We start from the raw sequence: 18,754 nt of genomic DNA, 5'->3' as shown, positions 1-18,754 counted from the left end.
TTGATTAATTGAGATTTTATTAAGTTTTATTTCGTTATTAAGGTTCTCTAGTATCTATATTTTCTTAATTATAACAATTATCCTGTATATATCTTACGAAAGTCGAATTATATTACTAAATGTTGGTAACAAAATAGGATCAATTAAAATCTGCTGACGTGGCATTGTACAAAGTTGACGGGAATTGCTGAAATACGAGTCTGCCTCAAAGTATTACTTTATGAATAAGGTATACTAAAAGAAAAGCATAAATTAGGGATGTTGTTCGTTGTAAGCGGGTTAATAAAAAGCACCGCTTGCGTCTGACAGGCCCTCGGGTGGCTGCCCCGGGCTCATTTGAGGCCGCAATTAATGCCCGGCTCAATCAGAACCAGGATAATGCCAAAGTTATGGGCGTAAAGCAGACTGATGGAAATGGTACAAAAATAGACTGAACACAATGTATTTACGAGTAAGTATATATTCTAAACGCAATCGTGGTCTATTTTTTCCCCTGGCGGATTTTATTTATTGCGTCATTTTATCAAAGGTTACAATAAAAACTGAACATGTTGCAGCAAAGCATGAATTAATGAATAAATAAACATAATCGGTAAGTATATATTTTTTTCTATATATACTCGACATGAAAGAGACACGGACATGGAAGAGAACAATCTCTCACCTCAGGATGCCGAAGATCGGGCAAAGTGGAGAAGGCTGAGCAGGAAAGCGGACCCTGGCGCTAGGCCGGGAAAACGCTAGGTTGAAGAAGATATACTCAATATGAAATTAAGTTGCTAATTCATGAAGATGACGCTTTAAATGATGCATGTCGTCCGGCTATTTTCATCATGGTCCTCGAGATCAAAGTGACATATCACATCTAAGCTAATCACTTGTGGCACTAAATATTATTCATGAGATAGACATGCAGATTTAAGTATTTGTACGCAAATTAAACAAATATTTACAATGTAACTTCAGGCACAAGAGAACTGACAGGGTGCGACGAAGAGAAAAAGGAATGCGAACTTATATATTTTTTAAATTCAGCGTTGTTTCTAACTCATGGCAGCTAAGACATGCCGTCAAAAACATAACAACCATCGCACATCCCACGCAACGCAACGCGCCAATCTTGACATAATATTTACAAAACATTGTTCACTGCTGGCCGAACAACTGTTGAATATTAATGCGCAATTACAATTTTCGACACAAAAACGAACTTTATTCAATCGTAATTTTGTGTCAAATGTAGGCTCGTTGTTACTTTGAAATAAAAGTGTTTTGTACAACTCGTTGGTACAAAGTACAGTTATAAGACTTTTGTAATGTTGAAATATAAAAGTCCCCTGAATTTTTTTTAAAGGATTATTAGGTTTTAAAAATAAGTAACAATTTACATTTAATCAAGTTAGTACATTCGTCATCCAATATTTTTACAAATTTAGAAGAAAAGTAAGACAGATAAGCGATGCGTTCGGTTCGGCTGAACTTATGGACATATTCTTGAAATGAACAAATAAAATATTATAAGTACAGACAAGCGTTCTGTATGTGTGTGTCTGTTGTATATCTAATATTGCTTTCGGATGTGAAAAAAATTTCCTGAAGCAGTATTTTCCTGTAACTGTACAACCTATTTAACTATTCTGTTTAGAGCACATAATAAAGCTGCGGAGGTTGTTATTTTCTTTGTGTAATAACCTAGAACAGCTTTTATACCATCTCGCTACTCTGTATTTAAAAATAGAAACGTAATAAACGGAGTTCGGCACACTCCTTGGGCCCATAATCGGCATGTAATATAAATGTATGTCACATTCATTTTGGGGAAAATATTTTTTGCCTGATGTAGGATCTGTGCCTCAAAAGAATAAAAAGGAATCCTTATACCTCTAAGATCACTTCGTTGTTCGTCTATCTGTATAGCAAACCCTTTATCTTAGAAACGCGTGGAGTAATCGGGTTGAAATTGAAACCGAATTTGGTTGTATTCATATCTATATTGTCGTACCTTCAATGCAGGGTAAAATAGGTAAGTACCTAAATGATTGCGCTTGTCGGTACCTTACTTACATACTTATCTTAGGTACTTATTTTTAATAAAACGCCTAACCTATTCGACCGTGGACCGGCACAGTTCAACAAAAGATATGATCTGTTATAAGAAAATATTTAAACAAGTATAGCCGCCTTTATTGTAACATAATATTTACCTTCTCGATATACTTAAACCCTTTTTATGTATTAATTTCTGTATTTTTTTTATATTAAAGGAAAAAATGGAAAAATTTACGCTTCCGGCGGGACTTGAACCCGCACCATTTTTGCAATCCGTGCAATGCTCTTACCAATTGAGCTACGGAAACCACGCCGGACTTCGCAAATCTTTCCATGCCTATCCTTTTGTACACACGTCTTGGGGTGACGTCTAGCGCCATCTACCGACAGACTTATTACATCTTGTAACGGCACTGGAGTCTCAAGTTATATTGAGAATTCACCAGTAACAATAACCCGCACCATTTTTGCAATCCGTGCAATGCTCTTACCAATTGAGCTACGGAAGCCACGCCGGACTTCGCAAATCTTTCCATGCCTATCCTTTTGTACACACGTCTTGGGGTGACGTCTAGCGCCATCTACCGACAAAAATGTTTAGAATCGTTAGCAGACGTTTCTGCTTAATAAAAATTAATTTAGTATGGGTTAGCACATTGTTACTGGTGAATTCTCAATATAACTTGAGACTCCAGTGCCGTTACAAGATGTAATAAGTCTGTCGGTAGATGGCGCTAGACGTCACCCCAAGACGTGTGTACAAAAGGATAGGCATGGAAAGATTTGCGAAGTCCGGCGTGGCTTCCGTAGCTCAATTGGTAAGAGCATTGCACGGATTGCAAAAATGGTGCGGGTTCAAGTCCCGCCGGAAGCGTAAATTTTTCCATTTTTTCCTTTAATATAAAAATGTTTAGAATCGTTAGCAGACGTTTCTGCTTAATAAAAATTAATTTCTGTATTTGTTAAGGCCTAGTAAGATGGCGACTTGATGTTCTTCTTTCATCTAGTTCTTGAACTTTCAGTTTATATTTCCAGTCCTATTTAATTGTCTAAACCGATAAATATCGCAATAATTCGCAACATCTTCAGCGAAATTTAATGGTCCTAATTCTGCTGGTTTAATATAATTGTCACCACAGAGAGGGTTGAACGATAATTTTGTAATCTGAGCGGAGGCGAGCCAGTTGATGGTGCCTTCCATTATCTAAACGGCCAATCTGGAGTTTTAATTAAATTTTCTGCCTGAGCAGAAAAATGAGCACCTTTTATAATCCCACTTGCCTCTTTAAAGCTGGAATATTACACGTAGCGCTGTAGATATCCGTAGCGTGCTGTGCCTAACGAACCTGAACGAAGACAGGACCTGCACTTACAAGTAAGTATTTACTTAACATATAAGAGCAGTTTCTGCAAGTAATGGTATGTAGTCGCTTCTAGCTCTGCAATGTCCTCGTAATGTACGTTAGTTGCTACGTATGAATATATTACTCCAAGACATTATCATATTTGTCTCCTAAATACATGATGCCTTTAATTAGTTCGCACTTATAGTTCCTGAACTTATATACTATTTTACCCTTAGATGCATATGGTATCAAAAACGATCCTTTAAAAAATGACTATCTGTACTGTATTATCAATTTTTCAAAGTTTAAAATTGGCATGGATTTAATTTCTTCTTAAATCATTTCATTTTAATAGTATACTTTTTGATACCATAAGCATTACCCAACCAAAGGTTAAAAAATCCTTGCGTGACGACTTTAGTTCCAAAAGAGTAGGTACCTATACTTATAAAACGAAGAGTTGATCGGCGTTTAACTTTTAAAAGTTGCCCTCTCCCGGCTCCTGGTGCTTACAGAATCGAACGTTTTAAGGTGGCTAGCTCACGCGGCTGACCCTTGTCAAACCCACGTAATCTATCACATTATGTATCAAATAGGTACCTACATTATCTACAGGCGTTATCGCGTGGGTGTTACGATTATTGTTTGAAACATAAACCATGTAGAATGCGTCGGGGTCTGAGAGCTTTTAGCAAAGTTAATGTGACACGACATCGTAATTGTGATGCTCCAAATTTGTAACATTACATTACATTCGCGGGCATCGAGTAGGCACTGAACGAATACACGCTGAATAGCGTTATTAATAACTATGCAAATTTTAAATTATGGTTAATATTATAATTTGCAGCAATCATAGAATAGGTCTTCTTGTAATATATGCAGGTAGGTATCGTAGATACATAGTGCTATATTTTTATATTTCTTTAATGTCTCATTAGGAGTATCGAGTTATTTCGCCTTTCTAAAATTATACTATGTAGGTACCTATTCATTATTTATTTAGGAACAAATCTTAATGTTAACCTTTGTTCAGCTTGTGAGTTGTTATCAAGACGAAACAAGGTATGGCGTCAATAAGTTGCGTCGTTAATACCATGCAGATTTATACTCAAAGTATCGTATCTTTATAGGAAATATGTGTTGGCTCAACGCTGCTAATACATTATTTAAGCTTAAGCCCGCGTTCTTCCATAATGCGCATGTAAATTGGTAACATGAAAACAGCGATAGCACAATTTATAAACAATTCGTCGAGTGGAAGTGCTGTGCGCAGGGCGTAAAGTGTTGTAAAAAGTTGTTGATGTGTTTGTCGAGGGAATCCCAGTAAGTTTATGGCTAGTCAGTAGTTGCGATAACCCGCATGGGAGGCGAGACGCAAGTTTGGTCTAAACTATTTGTAAAGCTATCCAACTAGGGTCGTGCTGAGAACATACAAGTTCAACTAAATAAAAAGTTTAAATGTGCACCGTAGCGGGGTGTTTCGTGTTCTGTAAGGTGTGGAAATCTATCACTGAAAATGTTAAGGGGAATCCTGGAACACGTATTTTGAAAACTTACGTTGAGTTGGGAAATACTTATTTATATCGTCTTTGTTCTTTCTACTCTGAATTTAGGGGAACATTGTGTAGTGGGATTCGATTCGATTTTATCGGTCGGGAGTTTTGGGGATTTGAAAGTAGAAAAGGGAGGCACTCGCATTTAAAATGTGGTGCTACGAAAATTGTGGTGGTGAAGTGTAAAAAAGTATAAATACATTAGAGCTTGTATTTGGGTGACAGACTGCATGGGTCGCACTTTACTTTTGTAAATATATTTATAGTATTTTATGCAACAGTTGTTTAAAAGAGGTCATAAAGGCGTGGCGAGATACAACGAAACTTTCTCATCCGTGTTTGAAGAATCAATTGAGCCTTTAGCAGTTGATGTGATGAAAAAATCACATCACAACACACATACCCTAAAGAGGAAGTTTCTATTATTTATTAAGTACCTAAAAAAATGTGTTAGAAAACTAAGTACCAATAAAAAGTACCTAATGGCCACGAAATGGTCTACCTACATATCGAGTTACAAATATATTACTTTCACATTGTATCTTACTCTCAGAAGAGTCAGAAGGCGGATCAATTTATTCAGTTAAGTCGTTGAAATAAGACTTGGCAAACTAGAATTTAGATTACTATGTATTATATTGTCAATTTATAATATACTAGCTTTTGCCCGTGGCTTCGCTCGCGTTAGAAAGAGACAAAAAGTAGCCTATGTCACTCTCCATCCCTTCAACTATTTCCACTTAAAAACCACGTCAATTCGTCGCTCCGTTTTGCCGTGAAAGACGGACAAACAAACAGGCACACACTTTCCCATTTATAATATTAGTATGGATAATAAGCAATCTTAAGTAGGATATAATAGCCTCTGCCATGGCTTTTGACGATTTACTAGTCGCTGCGTTCAAGAACTGTGCTGCCCTCATTTTATGAGCTATTCCATGAAAACGCACGGTGCCAATAATGACTGCATATATGTCACGGTAAAGAACATTCATAGTATGGAGAAGGTGAACAGCGCCACACACGGTTACTGTAGAACCAATACTTACATACATTTCAAGCAACGTTTAGGTACAGTCAACCAATTTGAATCCTAGACCAATGTAGAACCTTTACACAGTAAACGTTAATGTCACTTCTATGGCAAGTAGAACATGATGTAAATGAGACAGGGTTATAGACTGGCCTAGGATTCAAATTGGTTGACGTACGATGTCGAGTAAATTACTTATATGTTAACGTCAAAAACTTATAGTACTTAGAGGCTAAGTACGAACTACGAATATAACTTGTAATCATCTCCTGTACGTTGCCGCTTGATTTTCGTTAGAAATACCTCAAACTGTTACATTCTATACTGACTCAGACAACGATATTTTTAATATATAAATACATATACATATACTGACATATATCACTCATTCGACTTTCACTACCGACTGAGCTCATACTTTGAGCTGTTTGAGTTTTATTATTTTCACCGCTTAGAACACTATAATGTAGTTATGAAGTAGATGACTGTTAGGTTTTCTCCATTGCAAAAAGTATTCGTTGTCTGCGTGAACTATATTTTAACCACTTTGTTAATTTTTAGAAACACGGCAGGCATGCATGGTCACGCGATAAATGATAAAACATCATCTGGCCGTTCCTATCGCACTATTTGTAAGTGAGATAGGGACGGCCAGATGTTTTATCACTTATCGCGTGACCATACTTGCCTGCCAGGAAACCAAGGAAAAGTTGGATGGACTGTGTGGATGGAAGGATGATATGAAACGGAAACAAGTGAATGATGAGATTACGGGCGATAGAGGTATGGAAGAGGACATGCTGCGCCGACCCCAAAACTGGGATAAGCGAATTAAAATGATTAATATTTGAGCACCGAAGATCACGAGACAATCCTCGGATAGACAGATATACGGACATAACTGGTCCCGTAGCCGAATGGCATTTCTACGACGCGAAACGAAAACGAAACGCCGCGAAAGGTAGTCTGGCTCTGTCACGCCAATACGCAAGAGCGACAGAGATAGATATCTACGAGCGTTTCGTTTCGTGAGCGTTTTTGCATTCGGCTACGCACGCAGAACTATAGATGCTTAAGGGTTCTTAGTGGACAACGGAACCCTAAAATATTGAATCACAAAACACCAAAGCAAAATTACATCATACCCTCCAAATATTTGCTCAGTATCACGTAAATTTTACAACTCAAACGTATATTAAATCTTGTCTCGCACTCGGGCCTGTAACTTTCCGAGTAATCATAAACACAAGGCGCTTCCTTTTTGTCTGAGTAATTTAATTCGGAGCGCCACCTGGATGCCGTCACACGCGCAACTTGTCCTTATTTATAATCGGGACCTCTCTGAATTGAAAAGGAGGATTTGCAGCTTTGAAACATTTCTTGTTAAATATGAATATTTTTGAATAACTCATTAGATTCCGAAAAAAACAGATGCCTGAACGGCATAGTGACTTTGTCATTGTTGTTTAAAAAACAGGAAATAATTATCAGTGTTATATTAAGGTACAGCGGGGCAAACCTCGACTGGGGGAAAAATGTAACTGGTCCTTTTTTCCATGTTTTACTATGTTTGCATTATTAAATAGAGTGTCCACCGGTTATATATGGTAGGCGTGTTCAGTGGATACATGTAGAACTCAACATCATAGTGTAATAATGGAAAAAATGGACTAGTTACAATTGCCCCCCAGTCGAGATTTGCCCCCCAGTGGAGATTTGCCCCGCTGTACCTTATACGTATTACCTACTCCTACTTAGTAAGTATTTATAAATATGATTTTTTGTTGTATTAATACATTAGTATTTAGTATTTGTGCAACAATAAATCAACAACAAAAATAGTTTACTCACATCCTTATAAAAGTGAGAAAATTGGCAACTTGGATGTAGAATTAGGTAAGTACTTAACTACTACCTGCTTTAGGAAAGATTTCCAATAGTTTCTTCTCAGAAACTTCCCATTACCGACCTTGTAAGCATTTCCGAGCGATCTCTGGGACCTCATGAAATTTAACGGACCCAGAAACGCCTTATCTTCTGCTCTTATGCTGCCATATTAACCCTTTTACACACATTCTGGTCCCTAAGTGTTAACACTTACGGGTGTTCAGACTTCAGAGAACAGACAAAGGAATTGTACTTAATAGATGCTTTCTTAATAGGTATTGACATGTGTATACGTAAATTGAGGTAGGTACCTACCGAACAACAAAAAGCATTCCATGGACATTGGGCAGGTGTCCATTCCGGGAATCATTTTGTTACTGTAGTGGAAGGTGATAATGTAGAGCCTTTTATTTGGAGGACAGTCATTCGACAAAATACTACATCATATTGGGTTGGCACAAAAGTAATGAGACATTGGTTTACGTTTTATATTTTTTATTATTATTACAATACAAAAAGTTTAGTCGATGATGTAATCACCATTAGCATCTATGACTTCTTGCCAACGATCCGGCAAAGTTTGGATGCCTTTCGCTCAGAACTCTGATGGCTGTGCCTCGAAAAAGTTGTTCAACTCCACCTGTATATCATGGAAATCATTGAATTGTTTACCCCGCAAATGTCGTTTCAGGGCTCTAAACAAATGAAAGTCTGATGGTGCGAGGTCTGGAGAATAAGGTGGGTGGGGTATCGTCTCCCAGCCCAAGTTCTGTAGCTGTTGGCGAACGGTAGATGCAACATGAGGTCGAGCGTTATCATGTAGTAAAATTATAGTGGCTCGTCTTCGTCGTTTTTAGGGTTCCGTACCTCAAAGAGGAAAAACGGAACCCTTATAGGATCACTCGTGTGTCTGTCTGTCCCTCTGTTACAGCCGATTTCTCCGAAACTACTGGACCGATTTACTTGAAATTTGGTACACATATGTAAACCTGTGGCCCAAAGACGGACATGTAATTTAATTAAATGAAATTTAATCATAGGGGTCACTTTTGGGGGGTAAACTTGAAAATTAAAAATCAAAGTTATTAAAACTATATTGTGTTATATGTCAAATGAAAGAGCATTTTATGAGCATTTGAAATATATTTTTTTTTAATTTTTAATTTTGGTACTTTAGAAGTAATTTAAGGAAATAGACAAAAAATGACCATTCCCCCCCCCTTATCTCCGAAACTACTTAGCGTAAAATTTTCAAAAAAATACACGAGATAGCCCTCTACCTGTAGATTACAGGAAAACCTATTAGAAATCTACAGTCAAGCGTAAGTCGGACTTACGAGAAAAAAACTCAAATTAAGATTTTCACTCACTGACGCTGCAAGCAGTACTAAACGTCTTAAAATTTTGTAAGCGTGATGGACAGGTAGAAAGAAATTCATTTCTGTCTTTTTCTTTTTAGAAATTGTTCAATTTTTTTTTTTTTTTCATTTGCCAAAATGACTTAAGTTTCTACTAAAAAGGAGGCGCTTAAGACCGTTTGTAAGTGGACTGAGCAAAATTTTGTTCAAATCGGTCCAAAAAAGGTCTCTGTTGACGAAAACATAGAATTTGTGCCAACGACAGCCCAAATCTGAAGTCCATTTTGCTCTATCTCTTATCGTTTCCGAGATATATACGTAAAGTCTTGAAAGTGCGAAAAGTTAACTTTGCCATCACAGTCGTTCAGGCGCTCATGAGTTCTTTGTATGGAAAAGTCGAAAACCGACTCGCACTTGACCAATGTTCATAGAATGTGTTGTGGTTTTTTACGCGGGTCCGCGACTGACGACGTTCGAATGTTTTTAACCGACTTCAAAAAAGGAGGAGGTTCTCAATTCGACTGAATGTTTTTTTTTTTTTTTTTTTTTTTTTTTTTTGTATGTATGTTATTCGATATCTCCGAGAATCGTGGACCGATTTTCAAAATTTTTTTTTTGATCGAACAGGTATAACCCCGAGATGGTCCCATTAGCACCAAGTCAGGGTCTGATGATGGGATCCTGGAGAAATCGAGGGAACTCTTCAAATGTTATAGGCACATGTAATGTTTTTAGTCTATTTTTCAAAGGTACACCAGTATTTACGTCTGATGGTAATAATTTTATGTGGCTGAGCTGATGATGGAAGGTCAACTCCTCAATGGTTAGGAGTTTAAGGATAATTCTTTCACTACTGTACATGTATTCGGACTGATACATATAATATCACTAGGAACCACTAAAAATCAACAAATAAATAAACTTTTTAACAAAAAATAAAACCGCCTTCAAAAATAAGCGCGTTACAAAACACGGAGAAACTAAAAAGCCAAAAATAATAAACCTTTCAATTCAGATTTCTTATCGTATTGCAATAAGCTAAACATCCAAATTATAAACAAATCAATTATTTTTGGAGTCGGTACCAGCCTGTGTATGGTTGGGTGGGGCAAACAGGCAATAGCAAGGCGACGAACAGGTCTGGTAACGACTACAAAAATAATTGATTTGTTTATAATTTGGATGTTTAGCTTATTGCAATACGATAAGAAATCTGAATTGAAAGGTTTATTATTTTTGGCTTTTTAGTTTCTCCGTGTTTTGTAACGCGCTTATTTTTGAAGGCGGTTTTATTTTTTGTTATGTTCGGAAATGTTTGAGGGTGGTTTCTTTGAAACGTCGCCGGTGGCGGGTGGTTCGACGGGCGAAGGTCACACGCCGCACGCGACGGTCTGTATTCGTTTTGTACAATAGCAACGGACGGCGGGTGGCGTCTTGATATGGAAAATGACTGACTTCACTAAAGATAATGATGAACTCATTGAGGTAATACTAGAGAGGACACTGCGAGCAAAACGTTTGCGCTACAAACATAAGTCCATTGGACTTATGTTTCTGCCTGCACACAAATAAAATGTAAAAATGCCTTCCTGCGCAACAAGATGCTGTTTAAGCCATACGAGAAAATCGAATAAAACTGACGTGTCACATTTCATTGGTTAGTATACACGCTATGTTAATCGATCTTTATTTAAGTAATTATTTCAATGAAGGGACGCGCTCCTCAAACGCGAAGCTATCGCTGCCATTTTGTTGAACGAAATCATAGATTAATCGCATCATAATCGCACAGACTTGACATGTAGGTAATGAAGTATAGTAATTGTGATTATATTCTGTTTGTAATATATAAAAGAGAAATGTTAAATTTATTTCACGTTATACTTATGAATACTACACAGTTCTAACACGAGTTGTAATCGATATTTTCATACAATAATAACCTATGATTTTCTTCAAGGGCAATTAAAGTAGGTATATGAAAAAAATCAATAATGTATTTTTGTTTTACTTAGTAGAACTTAAACATAGCACAATGTATGATAGTGCTAAAATTAAACTACTTACCCCCTTATTCATAAACGTTCACTAAAGTTATCAAGCCGATAAAGTTCGTTTGTCCCTTTCTATCACACCAATACGCCGAAAAGGGACAAACGAACTTTATCGGCTTGATAACTTTAGTGTGCGTTTATGAATAAGGGGGTTAGTATTTTACAAAAAGTATAAAAAAAGGTCAACACTAAGAGTGTCGCGTCTAGGTGGTCATTGGTCAAGTCTTACTCTATGACACGGTACCTCCCCACGCATGCGCCGCGCGCTGCCGGCCGGAGCACAGACTTTGTTTGGGGTGTAATTTCTAGTATGTTAGTACATAGTAATTCAATGGATGAATTGTACTTCTGTGAACTGTTTTCGATATACTTAATCGAATATATGATGTAATTTTTTCTTTACTACAATGCAAGTGTTTGAGTACCAAGTTAAAAATTTCACTTTCTTTTTGCCGGTTTCATACAAAAATATCGTTTGACTGTCTCTTTTTTTTGGGTAATATCAATATTTATATGGACGGATTAAGTCGCGTATAATCTTCTTCCTCTAAGAATTACAATGTAAGTATTTTTGCATTCATTTTGATCAGAGCACAACACAACAGTTCAAAAATCAGTCTACCAGAGCTTCTGAGTTCCGTCGCCGACGACGGGTGACCAAGGGTCAGAAAACCCACGCACCCGCGACCGACAGCTTGTGGCACATGCGGCTCACATCCAAACGCCGCCGGGCGCGTGTGACGGGCCAGAGAAACCAGGGCCTTAGGGCTAGGTGATTATCGCCGCGCCGCAGAGGACGCGCTGAGGGGGGGGGGGGGGGGGGCGGTGCCTACAGCAGTTGTAGTTGTATGCATACCTAGCTCACGCACACAGACGCGTCCGCTGGCGCTGCCAGGGGCGGCTCACTCCGCTATCCTATCGCCGCGCTACAAGTATATCCTGGCGGCCGTGAGCTGTGGCCGCGAGTTCGCGGCCTACTCAGGGGTGGCGCACATTCTCACGGAATGCACGTTCGCACTTTCTATTGTTACTTTACGTCGCGAGGTTTTTTAAGCGATGTCCGCGGGTGGAATGGCTAATAATACTTAATTAAATAGACATATTGAATAAAATAAATACCAAAAGATATTCTTATACAGATCTACTACTGATTAAGTCCCACGGAAAAGTTCAATAAGGCTTGTGATGTTGGAACCTTGAACAAAAATATATAAATACAGCGTATATACCTAGAAAGTACTCAAGACTTGAATATAATAATATAACATTTAATGTGAGTATTAATTCGTTTGGATCCATTGGTAACCCTATCACCGGACGCCGCGCACGTGCGGCTCGTTTCTTTGTAAGAATGTTGTAGGTATTTAAAAAGGCGGCATTTCGGAAACATCAAAGCAGTGGGCCTTCTTTACTTGTGCTATTATATATTCTGTGGCGCCGCGCCGGTGTCCACGTGCGCTCTCTGCAGTGTGTGCTGCCGCTGCCACGAAACGTTTACCTACTCCGTGTAATACTGATAAAAGAAAGTATTGACGTGAATTCACACGTTTCGGAAATGACTGTAGGTATTTTAAATATTTTAGCACAATATGTTTTTTGCCTCTTATTGCCTATTATACAATATATACATACCTACTATGGCAACTCTATTACAGCGCAGAATATTCAGAAGCCACATGGTGGTCTGCGACAGAAACTCAATAGACATTTTTAGAGTTTTTAAAATAAGTACCTAAGTAGGTACGTGAAGTAACATGGTAAATTAAAAAAATATCATTAGATACTTATTGCGAAGGTGTAAACAATTTCCTTCGTTTTGCCACATATCAATAATTACCTATCTATATTAAATTCATTAATCCGTATACATTACATTTTTACAGTACGGTAATACTCACCCCATTATTCATAAACGTACACTAAGTTATCAAGCCGATAAAGTTCGGTTGTCTCTTTCCGACGTATTGGTGTGATAGAAAGGGACAAACGAACTTTATCGGCTAGATAACTTTAGTGTACGTTTATGAATAAAGGTGTTAAAATTTATAGCTACGAAATTTTACATAAAACACCTACTGTTGAATTTGGTTAACATTATAAAAGACCTCACGCAAGCTGTGCTAATTAGTTCGCGAATTCGTCGAGAGGTGGCGCTAAACACAATTATGCTCATTAGAGAACCTATTGTCGAATTCGGATTGCGTAGAATTGAGAATAGGAAGAAACTATTCTGTACACAAATAATGGCTGTGCACAGTAGCGAATGAGGCGAAATACCTATTGTGTGGAACTTAGATTGTACAGAATTGCGGACAGGAAGAATCGCTATTGTACACAAATAACGACTGCACATAATAGCGCATGAGGTCAAAAACTACTGTGTGCAATTCAGAATGTGCAGAATTGCGAACAGGAAGAATCGCCACTGTCCACAAGTAATAATTGTGCACAATAGCGAATGAGGTGAAATACTAATTGCGTAGAATTCAGATTGTCCAGAATTGCGAACAGGAAGAAGTGACATTGGTAAGAACGTCGCATAATCCTTTTCACTCTCTCCCGACTAAAAAAAAAAACAAAAAAATAAACTAAATCTAAATCGGTCCATCCGTTCGGGAGCTACTATGCCACAAGCAGACACACACACACAGACAGACAAAAACAGACAGACAGACAGGCAGCTTGTCTCCATCGGTCCGTTTATTCGTCTATTCATACCCACATCAAGCACTTAATTATTAAATGTATTGAAACACTTTGTATGTTCCGTTATTGAAGTAACATTTTAGTTAGACAACACAATATCACACTCTATCGAATACCGAGAGGGTTTTAGGTATTTCAAAGTTCACAGAAGGATAATACCTACCTATGTGAACTTTGCCAAAGTGTGGCTGGAGCTCGACGTACTCGTAACATGAACCTCAGCGAGAGAGATCAGAAGCTTTCAAGTATTTAAGCTTCGGCTAGTCGGAGCTGATGCGATTGAGAAATAGGTATAGATTTATAATTATTGAGTTAGTGGAGTGTAATTTACTTTATCTTGTTTTTGAGAGTTGTAAACGACTGCTTACATATATATAATAATACGTGCCTTTCTATGGAATATTTGAAATTAAATAATAAACTTAAATTTGAAAGACATATTTCCACACTGCACATTAAAGGATTGGTACAAAACAACATTATCCCCACTTTCGTTCCCAAATATTAAAATATATTGTCTTTTACGTCTCTGCCATTGTAACTACATGTTGACCCTTACTGTTTCTCTGAAAACTGAAGCTTCCTAACAATATTAGATTGGAGTTGCTTAATACGTATATTATAATAATATTGTAGTTTGTGTGTGAACTGGGTACGCTAGCCTACCTAGTACCTATGATAGGCGTGGAGCTACGACCAACGCGGCCAAACACACATCGATCGAACTCGAACGTCATCCTAACGCATAAAACGCAACAATAAACAGAAACTGTAGTCCATATGACTACCTATCGCGCACATCCTGCCTGGACAAAGTACCACTAGTATGGCATTATGTGCACCAATGATTTCAGTGAATATTTCGTAAACAAATATTAGCAAACAAGTCGCCGAAATTACGCTGCTGTGTCGAACGGAACGCAGACTGCAATGCGCCACGATTTGCATTCTCATTAGAATACTTGTCTTAACACCCATCAACGTTAATGTAGCTAATACTCGCGGACAAGTATTCGAAAGTATTATTTAAATGTATTTTTATGGTACCGAATTTTAAACATCTTATATGTAGGTAGCCTAATCTGTGACGATAACAGTGTGGCACAAAAATAAATAGAGTGTCATATATGTATATATTTATTTATTATTATTGTATTGATACCGTACCTACTTATATACTAGTACGAGTACAATATAAGATGAGTTGAGTGTAAATGGATTTCTACCGCGCATAATTCTCTCAAATGGACCGATGAAAACACCTACATACGACTTACAGCAAAACAAGGGACCAAATATTTCTTTGTTTTCTTTTTAACCTATATTATTATTTTATAATAGACTTCTGTTGACGATAGTTATAAATATTGACGACTAGCCGAACAACAAACAACTCAGGTTGGAAATAAATGGTTGGGAGAATGCCGAATAAAGCCATGTTTCAATGAAATATTGCGCCCATCAATTTTCACAGAGGGCAAGATATTTTTATCTCCCAAACAATTTAAAACAATAAACAGCTTGTTTTTGTTGATTGGTATAGGTAGGTGTCTGCTATGGGAAGATATCTGATCTGACTAAGGTACTGGCGCTTAAGATGGCCAGGCTCTTAAGGTTTCCCACCGTCTAAATGTATAAAGCCAAAATTATGTTTGTAAAGACGTTTCAGAAATAACTGCCTACCAGTAGGCCTAGCACATGATTGCCGCGAGAGTATGTCGCCGCGAGATATGTCGCCGCGAGATAGATGACACGTCTTCTTCTAACTGTATTAATGACATAAGGACGGGTAGTCTATCTCGCGGCAATCATGTGCCACCCTGCAGTCTGTAACCACTAAAATAAAATAATTCCGTTGATGATCATTAGAAAAAATACTTAAACTTTGACATTTCCGACCACGGTCTACACAGATTTATCATCTACACTTTAAATTTATTAAGAATATCAGATACTTTTGGTGCGTTGTTACATCCGCTACTACTGGTCGTACCTACTAAAAGTTAATTTCGCATTCTTCTTAAAAGTACATTCGCCACATCACTACAGAAAAAATAATAAACTAAGGAATAAAGAAATAATTTTCAAATATTGCGTCTCAGCAATTCAACACTCCAGCCTCAAAGCTTAGCAACAGGAAAATGTTTTTAGCGAAAAAAAATCTAGTACAAATTGCCACGTTCTAGAGTAGTTATTACCCCATTAGAGTGAGGGACTGCGCCGCTCCGCTAAAGTAGTGAAGATTGAAGGAATAAATCTCGTAAACTAGATTATACAGTGCATTGCGCGTCGGGAAACCACCGCCGTCGTTTGCTTCGCGACTGACATTACGGAACAAGTATTAACCTAGTAAAGTTTGCGGTCATTCAAAATGTACGTGTCCGGTTTTTATACCTATACCTACCCTCGTGATCATACGTGATCATAAAAACCTGAAAACTTTGGAATCGAGAGTTCGATTCAGCTGATTATTAGTTATTTTTTACATGCCTATTCTATTGTACTCGTAAGACAACATTGTGTATATCGCATTGCTAGAGGTTGTTTACCTTTTTCAGTATTTAGGGGTATTAATACTGGCTGGTTACTTGGACGATTATTTTTTCGCTACGAGTTTGACGTTGTTTGTCAGTTTAATCTGTTTATCATAAGTCATAATTACAACCTTGTCATTTTAAACATTGGGTTTAAATTTGCTTACTGCGATTACCTTTACGTGACAATTATTTTATTGAGTGTAGAGCGTCAATTTGGCCATCAGATTAAAAGATGAATACTCTAGATGAAAAAAATCAGTTGGGGTGTCTGAGGTTTTGATGTTACGGATTTTGGGTTTATGACTAAATATTTACGTGACCGAATTAGGCGTGGCAATCCTGAATGCGGATTTTAAGTAATTCATAACATCTTTCAGGTTACATTACTTACATTGTAAACACAATACCTACACTGAATAGACTAGTTCAATAAGTTTTTTGCAAAAATTTCATTTTTGGCACAAGCTGATAATGCCGACTGTACCTTTCTTTCAACAGTCATCTACTGCTCTCTGAGACGTTTCTAAAAACCCCTTACTCGATGGGGAAACAATGTTTCATGAAAGAGTTCCTATGACCACCTTTTTGCTCCATCATCAGATCAGCTCCATGATACCATAATATTGCATTCTCACGTGACTTGACAGAGGTACATATGTGTGCAATACTTCAGCTCAATCGGAAACCGGGAAGTGGGTCAAATTTAGCTTCTACGTTTTGACGCACACTAACATACTAACAAGGCAAGTTGAATAAAAGCTTGTAAAAAGCCACGGATTTTAAGATCTCATTAAATAAACTTTTAATTTTTTTTTTAGTATCGGTTGCTATTTTAACCGTACGCGTGCACCGTAGCCTTATCCCTACGCCGTAGGCCGTACCTCTACGAATTATATCAAAATTGATATTCTTATAAGAAATTTCCAGTTTCTTTGGATTTCATTGCTTAATGTTTATAGCTTGCTTAATAACTTAACCACAAAATTAAAATTTGCAAAAACCCCCGATCACGATATAGTGGACCGATTTTCATGAAGCCTGGCTAAGAAAACTCCCGACTAACTCAGCTTTCAAACTATATTTAATTATATTATATATGTTTTGTGTTTGAATTTGGAAACTTTTGTTACTCAATAAAAGTTCAAAATAAATTTCGAAATACGTAGAACCAGCGTAGAACAGTTTGTACACGAGGACTGAGGAGGATAACTTATAATTTAAAAAGATATACATTCAGTTCTAAACATTATACATGTATATTATGCTGAGATTTATCCTCTTACTACTTAGTGAACTATGGTTGACTTTGACGAATGAGGTGTCAAATGATTTGGCGGGTTCGCGCGGCTGATACGACGGTGTGTGACAATAGTGAATTATAAACAGTAAGCAACTCCTGTGCAATATATCATTAAGTTATTCAGAAAATATGCACACATTTAACGCAAAGATATAGGGAACTTGACTGTTCTTAAAATAAAATATTTTATACCATGTACGAAATAAAGCATCAAATAATTATTAGAAAAACATGGACAGAAGTTATTTTTGATTCGAATTTCTATTTAATAAGTAAGTTAGAATTAAATAACATAACTGAATTGACCGTGACGTCATTCAATTCGATATCGTATTAATTCCATATTAGCAAGTCGAGTCGTTCAAATTCGTTTTGACAGTTCTTAAAAAGAAGCTGATTTGACTAGGAGGCAAGTAGCCTATTATACAATATCATATCAAAAGTACTTAGTAGTGATGGTACCAATTTACATTGCATTAAGTCAAACCAGCACTCGAATACACAACCGAACCCGGACCGGACCAAGAGATTGATTTATTAATTTCTCAAATAATTATTTCATGTATTTAGAAGATACCTAATAGTATATAATAAAAATCCTAATGTATAAGTAGACGCATGCTTGTATGAAATTTAACTATAATACGTACATAATCCGGTCTGGCCTAGAGAGAGAGTTAGTGACCCTGCCTGCTAAGCCGCGGTCTCGAGTTCGAATCCCGGTAAGGGCATTTATTTGTGTGATAAGCACAGATATTAGTTCCTGAGTCATAGATGTTTTCTATGTATATAAGTATTTGACGACCGGTCTGGCGCAGTCGGTAGTGACCCTACCTGCTGCGCCGCGGTCCCGGGTTCGAATCCCGGTAAGGGCATTTATTTGTGTGATGAGCACAGATATTTGTTCCTGAGTCATGGATGTTTTCTA

Source organism: Leguminivora glycinivorella, chromosome Z, assembly GCF_023078275.1.
Source record: "Leguminivora glycinivorella isolate SPB_JAAS2020 chromosome Z, LegGlyc_1.1, whole genome shotgun sequence".
Taxonomy (NCBI): Eukaryota; Metazoa; Arthropoda; class Insecta; order Lepidoptera; family Tortricidae; genus Leguminivora; species Leguminivora glycinivorella.
The sequence above is the reverse complement of the archived record's forward strand: the minus strand, read 5'-3'. Positions refer to the sequence as shown.